Source organism: Ambystoma mexicanum, chromosome 8 (assembly GCF_040938575.1).
Source record: "Ambystoma mexicanum isolate Mex_15411 chromosome 8, UKY_AmexF1_1, whole genome shotgun sequence".
NCBI lineage: Eukaryota > Metazoa > Chordata > Amphibia > Caudata > Ambystomatidae > Ambystoma > Ambystoma mexicanum.
This window is the reverse complement of record NC_090929.1, coordinates 1,198,642,472-1,198,654,843: the sequence shown is the minus strand read 5'-3', so window position 1 is coordinate 1,198,654,843 and position 12,372 is coordinate 1,198,642,472. Positions and strand designations below refer to the sequence as shown.

Genomic DNA, 12,372 nt, shown 5'->3' with positions numbered 1-12,372 from the left:
AGAACGAAATGGCAATATACGTTCACGTTCTCTGATAATGAGTCAGGAAGCTTCTGTGTGTCTTTTAAAGATGTCCGCTCAGTGTAAGTTCAGCTAAACAGAAACACGAGCGAGCAGATTCTTGAAGGGAGAGTGCGAAGGTCTGTAATGCAGTCAATTCCACCAGCGTTCTCTCACAGCCAACAGTACTTTCATGTACTTTCCGTGTGCGCGCGCAAGTGTGCTATGCACGCTATTTTTGAGGTTAAGTGGGCGGGATCAAGGGAGGGAGAAGGAGTCACTAGCCCAATCAAAAAGATGTTCTCTTATAACGAGTCAGGCAGCTTCCGTGTGTCTTTTAAAGACGTCCGCTCAGTGTAAGTTCAGCTAAACAGAAACATGAGCGAGCAGATTCTTGAAGGGAGAGCGCGAAGGTCCGTAATGCAGTCAATTCCACCAGCGTTCTCTCACAGCCAAAAGTACTTTCATGTACTTTACGTGTGCGCGCGCGAGTGCGCTATGCACGCTATTTTTGAAGTTAAGTGGGCGGGATCAAGGGAGGGAGAAGGAGTCACTAGCCCAATCAAAAAGATGTTCTCTGATAGAGTCAGGCAGCTTCCGTGTGTCTTTTAAAGACGTCCGCTCAGTGTAAGTTCAGCTAAACAGAAACACGAGCGAGCAGATTCTTTAAGGGAGAGTGCGAAGGTCCGTAATGCAGTCAATTACACCAGCATTCTCTCACAGCCAACAGTACTTTCATGTACTTTCCGTGTGCGTAGCATAATTACAGGACCTACTTTCAGTTTTAGCTCGTGAGGAGGCATTCGTCCTACAGCGTTTTGCTCTTTAGAGACTGAAAGATTGAGCCGTTAATGAAATGTTCATTGACACTGGAACCACCATGCCCTGTGTTAATAGAAGTGGGGTTGGAAAGAAGTAACTTCTGAACGTTTGTGATAGTGGAAGGTGACGGAGACCACATAGAACCGTGCTCATTCTGTTTGTTGAAATGGTAGCTGCTGTTGAAGTTGGTGCACTTTGCCATTTGGACAGCAGAGGGCATCCTAACACTGATAATTTACATCCGTATGTTGAAATGATAGCTGTTGTTGAAGTGGGTGCACTTTGCCATTCGGACAACAGAGGGCAACCTAACAATGATAAATTGCATCAGCTGAGTACAGAAACACACCTACGCATTATATATAAAGAAATAGATATTAACAATACATATTAAAAAGGTAGAGAAAAAGTTGCATCTTCTTGAACAATATCTATGTGTTTATAAAGGACACTCTGCTATGTGTAATATAGATGCTACACCCTAATTCAGGGGTAGCCAACATATGGATCTCCAGATATTCTGGACTACACTCCCAGGCTCCCAGGGCACCTCAGCATTGACTTTACTGGTTAGGGCTGATGGTAGTTGTAAACCAAAACATCTGGAGAGCCGAATTTTGCAGACACCTGCCCTACATTTATCTTGGTATTCTCATGATGCGAGATTAAGCAGCCACTTCATAGCCTGCATTCATGAAATGACTTCTATTCAAGCATTCTCTACTATATGAGGGAACCTGGTACGGTCTTGATCACCCAGGCAATAACTGTACTCTAACACAATTGATCAAGACCGACAAGTAATAGACTGACGGAATTGATTAGATTAACTTCTAATCACTGAACTTCACTTTGTAAAGAATACATTGCTTTATTGTGTTAGTATAAATTACCACATTTCAGTAATACACACCATTTAAAAAAACATCTAGTTGTAACCCCAGTTTTAGCACAAGTACATCGGCACCACACTAATCATGCAACATCATTACCAATCACTCTCCACACAACAACTCATACCCAACAGACGATAAAACAAGCCCTTTACAATTAGTGAGGGCTTTCAACTAACACTTTAATTCCTATCTTATATTACTTATATTACCACCCGTTGTTTTTTTTTTTACAGTGTGTCTGTTCTTTAACAACTAAAAAGTTGTCAACACGTGTTTTAGGCAGAATTTGTGTGCCTTTCACTGTGGCCCGTTGCTGCTCCATCTTCTTCGGGACATAAGTGGGTGCTGTATGCCCACTGCTTACAATCTTTTGCACTCGTGATTATCTCAATTAGTGAGCTCTGAACATGCTTAGGTGACTTCACGATCGAACAAATGTCTATGTGTTTACTGTTCTGGGACCGAGTATCCGGTGTAGGGACACCGCAGTCTCCACTCCTGTCTTTCTTCTCTCGTGAACCTTCTCTGGAGAAAAGCTTATTTCACTACAGCATTCTGTACGCAGGTCTCGCACACCAAGAAATAGTGCTCTAGAGATTTTTTACCATTGCCGGCTAGAAGCGCCCAGGTTTCTGATAATGGTTTTAATGCTGGACACAAGAAACGGACTACATCTGCCCTATTCAAGCATGCCACGAGTCCCAGTGCCAAAAAAGGCACCAGTGGTGCAATCATGACTCATGCTCCGTTAAAGACAATCTAAGAGACAGCAGATCATTTACATAAAGCATTCACCAATCCCTAACTCATAAAAGCTTCAAACATATGCGACCATCAAATGTGCCCCTCTGAGATAACCACTGTCTACTGTCTAGAATCAAATTTTATTTTTCCCAGAAACAATCTGCACATGCTGCTCCTTGTGTTCTGCCTTGGATTAAAACTGCCCTGGCCTTCAAGGAAACACCCTGAAATTGCATTTGAGATTCCAGCCACAAGGTTTGTGCTCAAGATGTTATTAAATACAATGATCCTCGACAGCAGTGTGTACGAACTGCAAAGTTCACTATCCTTGCCAGGTTGTAATATCAGATCTATCATGCCTTTCCTGAGTCTTTCTGGGAAGATGCATTTGTTGTAGGCCATTGACAACATAGGTGCCAAGATTGAAGTTCCTGTAAAGTTCTAGTGGCATTCTAACCACCCCCCCTCCACCCACACGTGTCTTACCCCGTACAATATATGAACTTGAAATCAGTATCTTGAGGGAGGAATCCAAATATGTTTATCTTTCACACTAATAGTGGGAACCATTGCTTCCTCAAAACAGCTCTGTTACTTGATCCCGATTGCAAGTTTTATTAAAATACCAAGTGCATCATTTCCTTCACAATGAAATTATCAAGTCAGTGGGGGGTCATTGCAATGTTGCCACTGAGGTAAAAATGCTGGTAAAAAGCGCCAATAATTCCCAAACCGGAACGTTTCCAGCACTGATTTACCTACATCCCTGATTTGCCGGGAAATCAAGCCCACACCAGCAAGAAAAATGCTGCAGTTACCTCCATGGAGTCCTGGAGGACTCCATGGAATGGTGATCTTTTGCAGTTGGTAGCACCTGAAATATCCTGGAAATACTGGGATATCAGGCGCCGGTAACGGTAGGACATTTTCCCGGTATCCCGCTAGAATTACCAGCTGGATAATGGGAAACCTCAAATAAGGCCCAGTCTCTCAATGTAGTAGATTGTAGCAGCTGGATCATCGAAAAAATATTTCTCTCCCTTGACTTCAATGCATAATCTCATCAGAGAAAATGGCAAAAATGGGACATTCTTATTTTTCAGTTGTTTTTTAGCTTCCTCAAACCTCTTTTGGAGCATTTTAATTTCCACAGCAACATTTTGGTAAAAAAGAGCTTGGAGCTTTGCACAGCCGCAAGTCAAGTTTGCGTGACTCTGATAATACTGTTACTGTACTTGAATATCTGCTAAAGCTGATCTTGAGCTTCCGGGCAGTGCATGCAGCAGTGGCCTTTGCAGAGGTATCCAATGTGCCTGATCTATCTGGAGAACCTATAATGGTTCACTGCTTTCAAAGAGAGCCTGTACATACTTTAGCACAAAGATCTCAGTATTTCCCTGCTCTGTTCCTTCCAGTATGCTGGGCAGGCGCACATTATTTCTATGCCACCTGTCCTCCAAGCCAATGAGCTTCAACAAAGGTTGGTGAACTTCTTTTGACATTGAGCTAAATCAGAGGAATGCATCGCTGTGCTGCCAATAGGGCCAGATTTCTGTATCTCCATCTCTGGTGCCCTTTTGTGTCCGTATCTTGACAGATTTGAGCCATCAAGATGGTGAGTGATTCTATTTTGTTAGCAATCCTGTTTCTTTAATAAGAAGTTTCAAGTCAAAGGTAGATGGACTGCTGTCAGAGGGTATACCTGAATCTTCATCCCTCTACTACTTGTTGTCTGCTTCTTTACTTTGGCACTCATCAATATATTTTCAATGAAGCCCTAAGTGACCTCTTTCAGCATTCTTCCTGCCCTCTTTCCATCCTTAGATATCTGCGCTGCTAACATAAACTGATACACATACCACTGAACTAACATCCAGGCCAAGCACAGGCACATCAATACACACACACGGACTATCAACACCTGAGTGTACCCTTCTACAGCAGTGATGACAAATCGATAGATCAGAAACTCTTTAACTTGCTGCTGTAATGCAGGTACAACAGATGGGGTTAGTGATTTAAGCAATTAAAAGCATAGGTGAGGTTCTTCATGAATTTGCCTTCATCGTGTTATCAGATAGTGGGGATCAAAAGCTGAGTTCTTAACTATTTGAGAATACAAAGTTGTCTAACGGCATTGGCTGCAGTGCAAATAGTCCACACCAAGATGGCCACCATCTGGGCAAATTCCTCTTTAACACAAGCGGTCGAGCATTGATAATAAAGAGGATCCAGGCCCTGATCTACTCACCACTGCACAAGTATTCCCAGATGGAACTGATCCCCCTGCCCCACAGCATTTGCGGGCACGCGGACGACACAAGTCTCTCGGCTTGGGAGACAGTGGGTCTCCGCAGAGGTCCCAACAACACTGCATCACAGTCTATTTAAGTGGAGAACTACTTACTGCAGCAGGGCCAGCCTCTAAACTAATCCAAGCAGGCCAGTCTGACTGGTACCACAGTCACTGAGTCCAAGAGAACCACCAGTCCAAATGGAGGAGGACCCAAATATGCCCAGCCACCAAAATAATTCAGTATTCCCATCTGGTCACAGGACAGAGAATGGAGCAAGACCTCCTATTATGCCACATGGCCTCTATATGAGACAGTCCAGGGCAGGTCATCCAGCCACCACAGACCCACCTTCAATCCCTTGAGTGCACACAGGCTGTGACAATGTGATGCAGAAAACTTGTTTTGTGAGGGTAATCCTAATATGGCAGAAAATTAATATGGCATGGCAGAAGTCTGATTATGGGCTTCCACTGTCAGCGATCTTGGCTATACCTGCACCAATAAAATGCTTAAACATCTGCCAAAACCATTGATTTCTGTCTATGTGTGGCTATGTAGTGCTTCCTACCAGAGCTGTGCCATGTTGTCTTAGCACTGTGAATAATGGCTGTACTGCTACCACATGGTATGGTCCTCAGGTTAAGTACGTCAAGAAAGAATGAAAGTCTTGCCTGCCAGATAACGACCTGCAGGTTAAACACAGATGTTCACAGTGAGTGTGTAGCTTGGTGAGACATCCTTACGTATGCACCCACAGGTCTCTCCCATTATCAAAACAGAGATTCGGTCGGTTCAACTGACAGAATTCAATTCTTCACTGAAATGGATTGGATGTAAGAAATGTATGTGAAGAATAAAGCTGAAAAGGCCATCATAAAAATGTATTTTAAGGTACAGATTCCAAATGGTCCCCACTACAGGACACAAAATCACAAATTAATATTGGAGACAAACTAAATACAACAAAATTAAATAGATGGAAGGATTTGAATTAATCATAACCACTGGCAATTATCTGGGAAATCCTCCACCCCATAAAGTTCTAATAGTTTCCGAGCCCTTATTGTAGGTGAACACCTATATGCAAGTCTATCTTTGTCTTGCCAACAATGGGAGCAGGACAATCCTCACTGCCAGGCCACATCCCGTTTGCACAGGAACAAAAGCAACGCAGCAAGGTTCCAGACTTGTTGGGCCTCATCGGTGAGGTGAAAGGAGATTGATGGCCTATAATTTTTCCCTCGTCCCTTGATAATTTAATGTATGTATATGTGTGGGATGTATACAGCATGGACCTGAATAGAAAGCAGCAAAGTTTTATACAAAATAAAAGGCAGAATAAAAATAAAGAAGGACAAAAAAGACAGGGAAAGGCAAAGAGGGGGAAGAGATGCTCTCGTGGCATCAACAGCCCTTGATGAGCTGAGACCTCCATTGTTTTCAAGATGGATGAAATATGAAGATCGTCATTTCAGAGTCTGGGCACATAGCAGGAGACAGGCTGTGTCTTGGTGTGATCCTTCCTGCATTTCAATGTCGGGTAATGTTGGTACTTCTGGTGCTGCAGTGACCTCCAGAGAGCATGGGCTTTTCTGCCATGTAGGAGGGAACATGAAGTGCCGATGCATGTGCTTGATGTGGGTCATTTCTAAAGGTGATGTGGTTTGGAAGGGTAACCAGTTACTTCTATGTTGGTTGGGGTGATGTATTTTTCAGTCTCTGAAAGGTCAGGCTGTGGCTTGCTGGACAGCTTTCAGTGAGGAAGGGAAGGATGCTGGGAAACCAGCAGCTGAGAATTGCACCATCCAGGTGGGAAAGGATACGGCCCTGAAGCCCATGGCTTGGGTGAAGAACCCGATGGAGAGTTTGCACCAGGCTGTCTGTGTTTTCTTTGCTATGTGTGTATTGAAGGAAAGGTTGCAATAAATGAGCAAGCAAAGACATGTAGCATTGGGTTTAAGAATCACGTTTCCTTTCTATCAGTGAGTTCTGGATTCTGGCATCATTGGTAGAGCCCCTGTGGAAGATTCATTCTGTTGTGCAATTTATTGGAGTTGCCTGACATTCGTGCTTGAAGGGGTAAATGGGTGACTTTCAGTTGATTGATGTCGCCGACATGATAGACCTTTAGGTAGAGCTGGGTGTCGTGGGCATATTAGCATATCCCGATGCCATGGTTAACAAGGAGTTAAGGACAATAATGCACAGGAATAATAAAATGTCACTGTGCAACCCACAATTAGTGGTAGATTAGTTAATGTAATATCAGATCACATGGCCATCTTGACTTACTCAACCTTGGTAAACAAGCATCTGTGTTGTCTTAAGATTTTTATTTTGAAGTGAAATATAATGAAGACATATTAATTTCTTTTTCTAATAAACGTCTATGACATTGTCCAGCGCAAGTGTGCCTTGATGTTCTTAATTGTTAACCAAGAGCTCCCCAGCGATTCAGCTCGATCCCCCGTAGAGGTTTAAGATGACTGGGGGTAGGGTAGACGCGTGGGAACTCTGCTGTTACCAATGAAGTGTTGGGAACCGTTAATGCCCCCCTGGAGGCGCTCATGTCTACCCGCGCTGTGGGAGGCGAGCTTTCATACACCTGTGTCACTAAACCCAATGCAGTTCCAACGACGGGAGACAGGTTGATCAGTAGCCAGGTGTCACTTGTATCCATGTTGAGGGAAACTTCTAAAACCAAACAAGAGCATGACCTAATGTTTGAACATTGATACACTGCACAAAACACTAAAGCAGTTGCATTGTGTTAGCTTCACACATCTGGTGAAAGCCAAAACTAAGACCTGCTAACTTTGCCACCAAGTGTCTTACATTACAAGTTGACTATTGTAACACCTTGTTATCCACAAACTGGGAAGAATTGAGGTTTATGAAGCCCGTACATGTAATGAGCATTCAGAGATTGTCTATAGCGCCTGATTCACCCACACCTTGTTTTTAATGTTTCGCGCAGGTGAGGTGTGGGCTTGTGCATCACTTGAAATGCACACTCACCTCCCTTACTTACATGAAAGCAAGAAGCACAAACTTCACAAAGGTGCTTCTGTCATGGATGTGTTTCAGAAACTAAGCAAAGAAAAGGGTAAAAGATGGCCAAAGGAGCCTGAGGAATGCTGAAAACTACTCAAAGCTGGGGGAATAAGTCACGCAAGCATGGAGTGCCCATACAATTACCTCCTAAGTTTGAAAGTTCTTGGAAAGAATGAAGAACATGCCCTATATAATCACAATAAAGTGAGCAACTGGCTAGCAACTGGTAAGCCAGCACGTGTGTGTCTTATGACTTGCTTCAATACTGACCTAGAGCAAGAGTTCAGAAAAGTTGAACAACTGATGTATCCAGCAAATAAGCCACTTGCTCCACTCCGAAACTTGAGCAAAGTCGAGACAGCCAGCCACATCCTGAATGGGTCATTATTTATTTATTTATTTGCATTTATAAAGTGCACAAATGGCGCTGTTTACATGGAATCGTCTTAGTTACAGGTGGGTGTCCATACTTGGGTAAATGATGGGTTACATGGATGGCAACATGGTTCTTTAGGGTTACATAGTGTAAAGCATCTCGTGGCACTGCCCATTGCACATAGCTATTTCGGCATGAGTGCACATCTTGACCTGGCATGGAGACGCTGCAGGCTTTGCTAGGGAGGGGGGCGGGGGGTGGCGTTAAAGGGAATAGCCTTGTTTGGATAGCTTTGTGAAAGGCGAGGTCTGAGGGTTCAGATCTGAGGGTGAGCAGTAGGGAGTTCCATTGCCTAGCAGCAATGAAGGATGTGCTTACACCACCACGCCTGGCGCGCTTCACGCTTCATTGCCATCAAGCCATGCGCGATGTCACCAGATGAGGAGAAGAGAACGGATACACAGGAGGAGCGTGTCATCCCTTGAGTTACCAGATAATATGGCCCACTTGATGAACCACTTCCCTCATGGCTGGTGATTTTTTTAATGTAGGCTACGAATATTTTCTCTGAATTGGTGTGAGCGAACCTGAACCCCAAAAGATACACTTGATCACGGTTCTACTCTCAAGAAAATATTCCAAAATACTGAAAAAGGAATTGCAAGTGAAAGAAAAGTCTTCGGAAGCTTGTGGTTAAAAACATGAACTATTTTAATACTTCAGATACAAGGTGATTCAGTGGATAGAGGAACATTTATTTTTCCACTAACACAGTGAAGAATGGAAGTCAGACATGACATATATCTGCCTGGAATGGCAGTAGGCATTACACCAATGTTCACGTCTATGCTAGGGAATATAATGCACCACGTTGTTCTTGTAGTTAATATAATACAAGTGTGAATTTCAGAAAATAAAAAAGAATCAGCGTTGCTAGTACATGCAAAGGACTGTTAATACATACCATAGTGTATCTGAGTGTTTATTTTAAAAATCCAGTGTTGTAATGTTAATGATAAGATGCTCCATGTGCCTTAGTGCTGCTCTCAAATAAAAGAGTGTTTACCACAATTTACAACCTAGTCAGTTTCAAAATTACCTTGCCAATTTCTATAAAGGAAGTATCAAATTGCTCTAACTAATGAAATATTGTAACTGGCAGGCCAGTTCAAACAGTGACACGCCTTATTGGTCCAGTTGAGAGGCACTAATTACATACATTGCCATGCCACACTATAGTATTATAGTACTCGTCCCGGGAGGATAACAAGACGACACGAAGCAACACAGGTTCGATCCCCGTGTCTGCGCTTAGAAACCTCTGGGTGTTTAAGCACGTTATAAATACGTAACTAAGACAAAAACAATTATGCAACTAAATTAACAAAAATAATTCCTGTAACCGCACCTCGATGCCCGCGGGCTGTGTGAGCGCTTTAAAAATGCCCGCGGGCTGTGTGAGCGCTTTAAAAATGTAAAATAAATAAAAATACTTCTCCATGAAATGACCATTAGCTAATGATATTGGCACAGGCAACATCCCTTTCACCTTCCCTCACAATGCTTCCCTATCACGTTGCTTGCAGAAGATACTGAGTGGCTGTTGTATATTACCCAAGATGTCCCATGTCCCTTCACATCCTCCCCAGTTGCTCACCAATGCCCTTTTCACATTTCCCCAAGAAGGTTATCTTGTGTCCCTTTCACAATGCCCTAAGATGTGGCATGCCCCTATCAATAGGCCCCTAGAGATTCTATGAGGCGTTCATATTGCCTCAGAAGATGGTCCATGATCCTTTCTCATTGCCCCCAGGAGATGTGTCTTTTATACATCTCGTACACGTTGCCCTGTACCTTTTTGTGTGTCTCTACAAGATTCTTCATGCTGCTAGGAGCTTCTGTGTCCACTGTAACATTGGTCCCAGGAAATGCCCCCAAAACCTTTCATGTTGCCCCACTAGTGGACCAATAACCTTTTAATGGACCCTAAACGATCTCCCTCATACCTTTCATGTTGCCCAGGAGATGCCTCTTTCCCTTTCCACATTGCCACCAGCATATCACCCATTTTCTTTCGCATAACCTCTAGAATGCGCCCGTCACCACCTTCACGTTGTCCCAGCAGATGCCCTTTGTACCATTCATTCTTCCCTGATGAGACTTTCTTCACCCTTTTCTCATTGTCCCACAGGAGATACCCCTTTACATCACACACCTTCCACAGTGCTGTGCACCCCACTGAATCCATTCCCTCCAGCAGACCCCCCAGACAAACACACTCACATGCAAACACCGTATCACACACAAGCACACAGATACAGGGACACATGACACTACTTTAGTGAGCAGTTTTCCCGTAGGCTCAGGAACAGGAAGCAGAACATTGGGACAGAAGTAAATCCCAACCTTGTCTTCTTCCCCACTTCCTATATGAGCCCCCAGTCGACTCTGGACTCACTGTTGATAGTGCATGCACTTACTGTGCTAGTACATCAGCAGTGAGAGGCAGGCAAAGGCCAACAATGACCACTCGGAGGCAAGCACACCCATGCAGCACAGTCTCTCTAATGAGACACGTGCACATATGCTATGATACCACAAGTGACGATGTTAGCTGGCCTGCATTACGTTGGCACTGAGTCCTTTCACAACACCAGTGGAATGGCAGCCGGGATATGACATGCTTCGCACCCAAGGACAACATCAGAGTAGGGTCATAAAAGATGCCATTCCATCTTCCACTCAGCACATTCCATGCCACTTGCAAGAGGGCCTAGCCAGGTACCCTAAGGTATGTGTGTAAAGTATTGCCTCTGTTTGTATTAAGACTGCCCATTGCAGGGTTTAAGTATTACCAGAAAATGTGTCGATGGCATTTGATAAAAATCCAGCATCCTCAGTGACAATTCTAACTTATCTATATCCGCACCGTAGGGATTTTTACATAAATGAATGTTAAACATTCTGGTACTAATTCACAACGATTTGCCCTGTGGCATATACATTGAATCCCGTGGCCACCTCAGATTAGGACCTGCAATCCTATACCTGAGTCACAAAGGCTAAAGCATCTCTCGGATGCTCTTGAGCAAATCTTTGTAAATGACAAGCGTGGAGGCTTATACATCACCCTCTACCGGGAAAATATTGCAAGTCCTAGCTGTTCCATAGTCAAGCTGATGTGGACTATGTAAAGACCACTATTATCCTCCAGAGCGGGGAACCCAACAATATACTATGAGAGAGGGAATCAGCCCTACTCAGAGGGATGCCCAGTAACCACCATTCCAAGCTGATTTCTGCTGCCTTGTTCACAACTACTATTGTTTTAAAACGAAGTGAACTAATTGCACCCCAGGGAGTCTTCATCAATAGAAGACATTAATTGACCACAGAGCATAACGGCCTATGGCCAAGAATTAATTAATTCGTTTCCCTAGGTTATAGGGATGTCATGGGCACAATGGGCAATCATGCATGCTACACACAACAAGCAGAAGGGGGCACATTGGGCCTATGCTGGCTCTGGGCTGTATTTAAGGTCAGTGGTGGTTAAGGGTTCAGGGATATGCAGCAGACATCAGAAACCCCAAGATGACCAGATTTTCCCATAAGGACAGGACATGCCGCAAACTTCCTGGAATTGGGTGTGAAGCTTTTGAAGGCCCATCCTACAGCCACACATGTCAGTCCCTCCTCATGGAAGGATGCCTGGACCGCTTTGTTCCTAACTCAGATGTTTGATACTATCAATCACCCAATTCTTCTCTTTTGTTTTTCCTCATTGGGTTTTCAAGTGGTTTGTATCTTATTTCTCTAACCACTCCTATTCGGTTTCATGGGCTGGGCAGCTGTCTTCTTCCCATCCACTTCCTTTTAGGTACCCCAGGGCTCTGTCCTTTGCCCCCTTCTTTTCTCTCTCCACATACCATTCCACTTTCTGTGCTCATCAGTGCCATTCATCTTTCATGTCCTTTGCACACTGACGGCACACACATGTATTCTCCTTCTCTTCCTTTCGTCCCTCTTTACACGACACTGTTTCCTCTTGCCTATCTGATGTTAAGAATTGGATGGCCTCGCGTTTACTCCATCGCAATCCTACTTGCCTTTTCGTCTTCTGCTCTTAATCTTGTGGTCATTTTAAACCCCCCCTTTCTCCTTGCCCCTTCACACCTCTGCT

The 12,372-nt window shown here is 43.9% G+C and overlaps 1 protein-coding gene across 3 annotated transcripts in view; it reads left to right on the top strand.

The window, feature by feature from the left end:
* A1CF (APOBEC1 complementation factor) overlaps positions 1 to 12,372 on the top strand; it is a 384,704-nt gene that overhangs the window by 320,833 nt on the left and 51,499 nt on the right. The gene's annotated exons all lie outside the window — the stretch shown is intronic.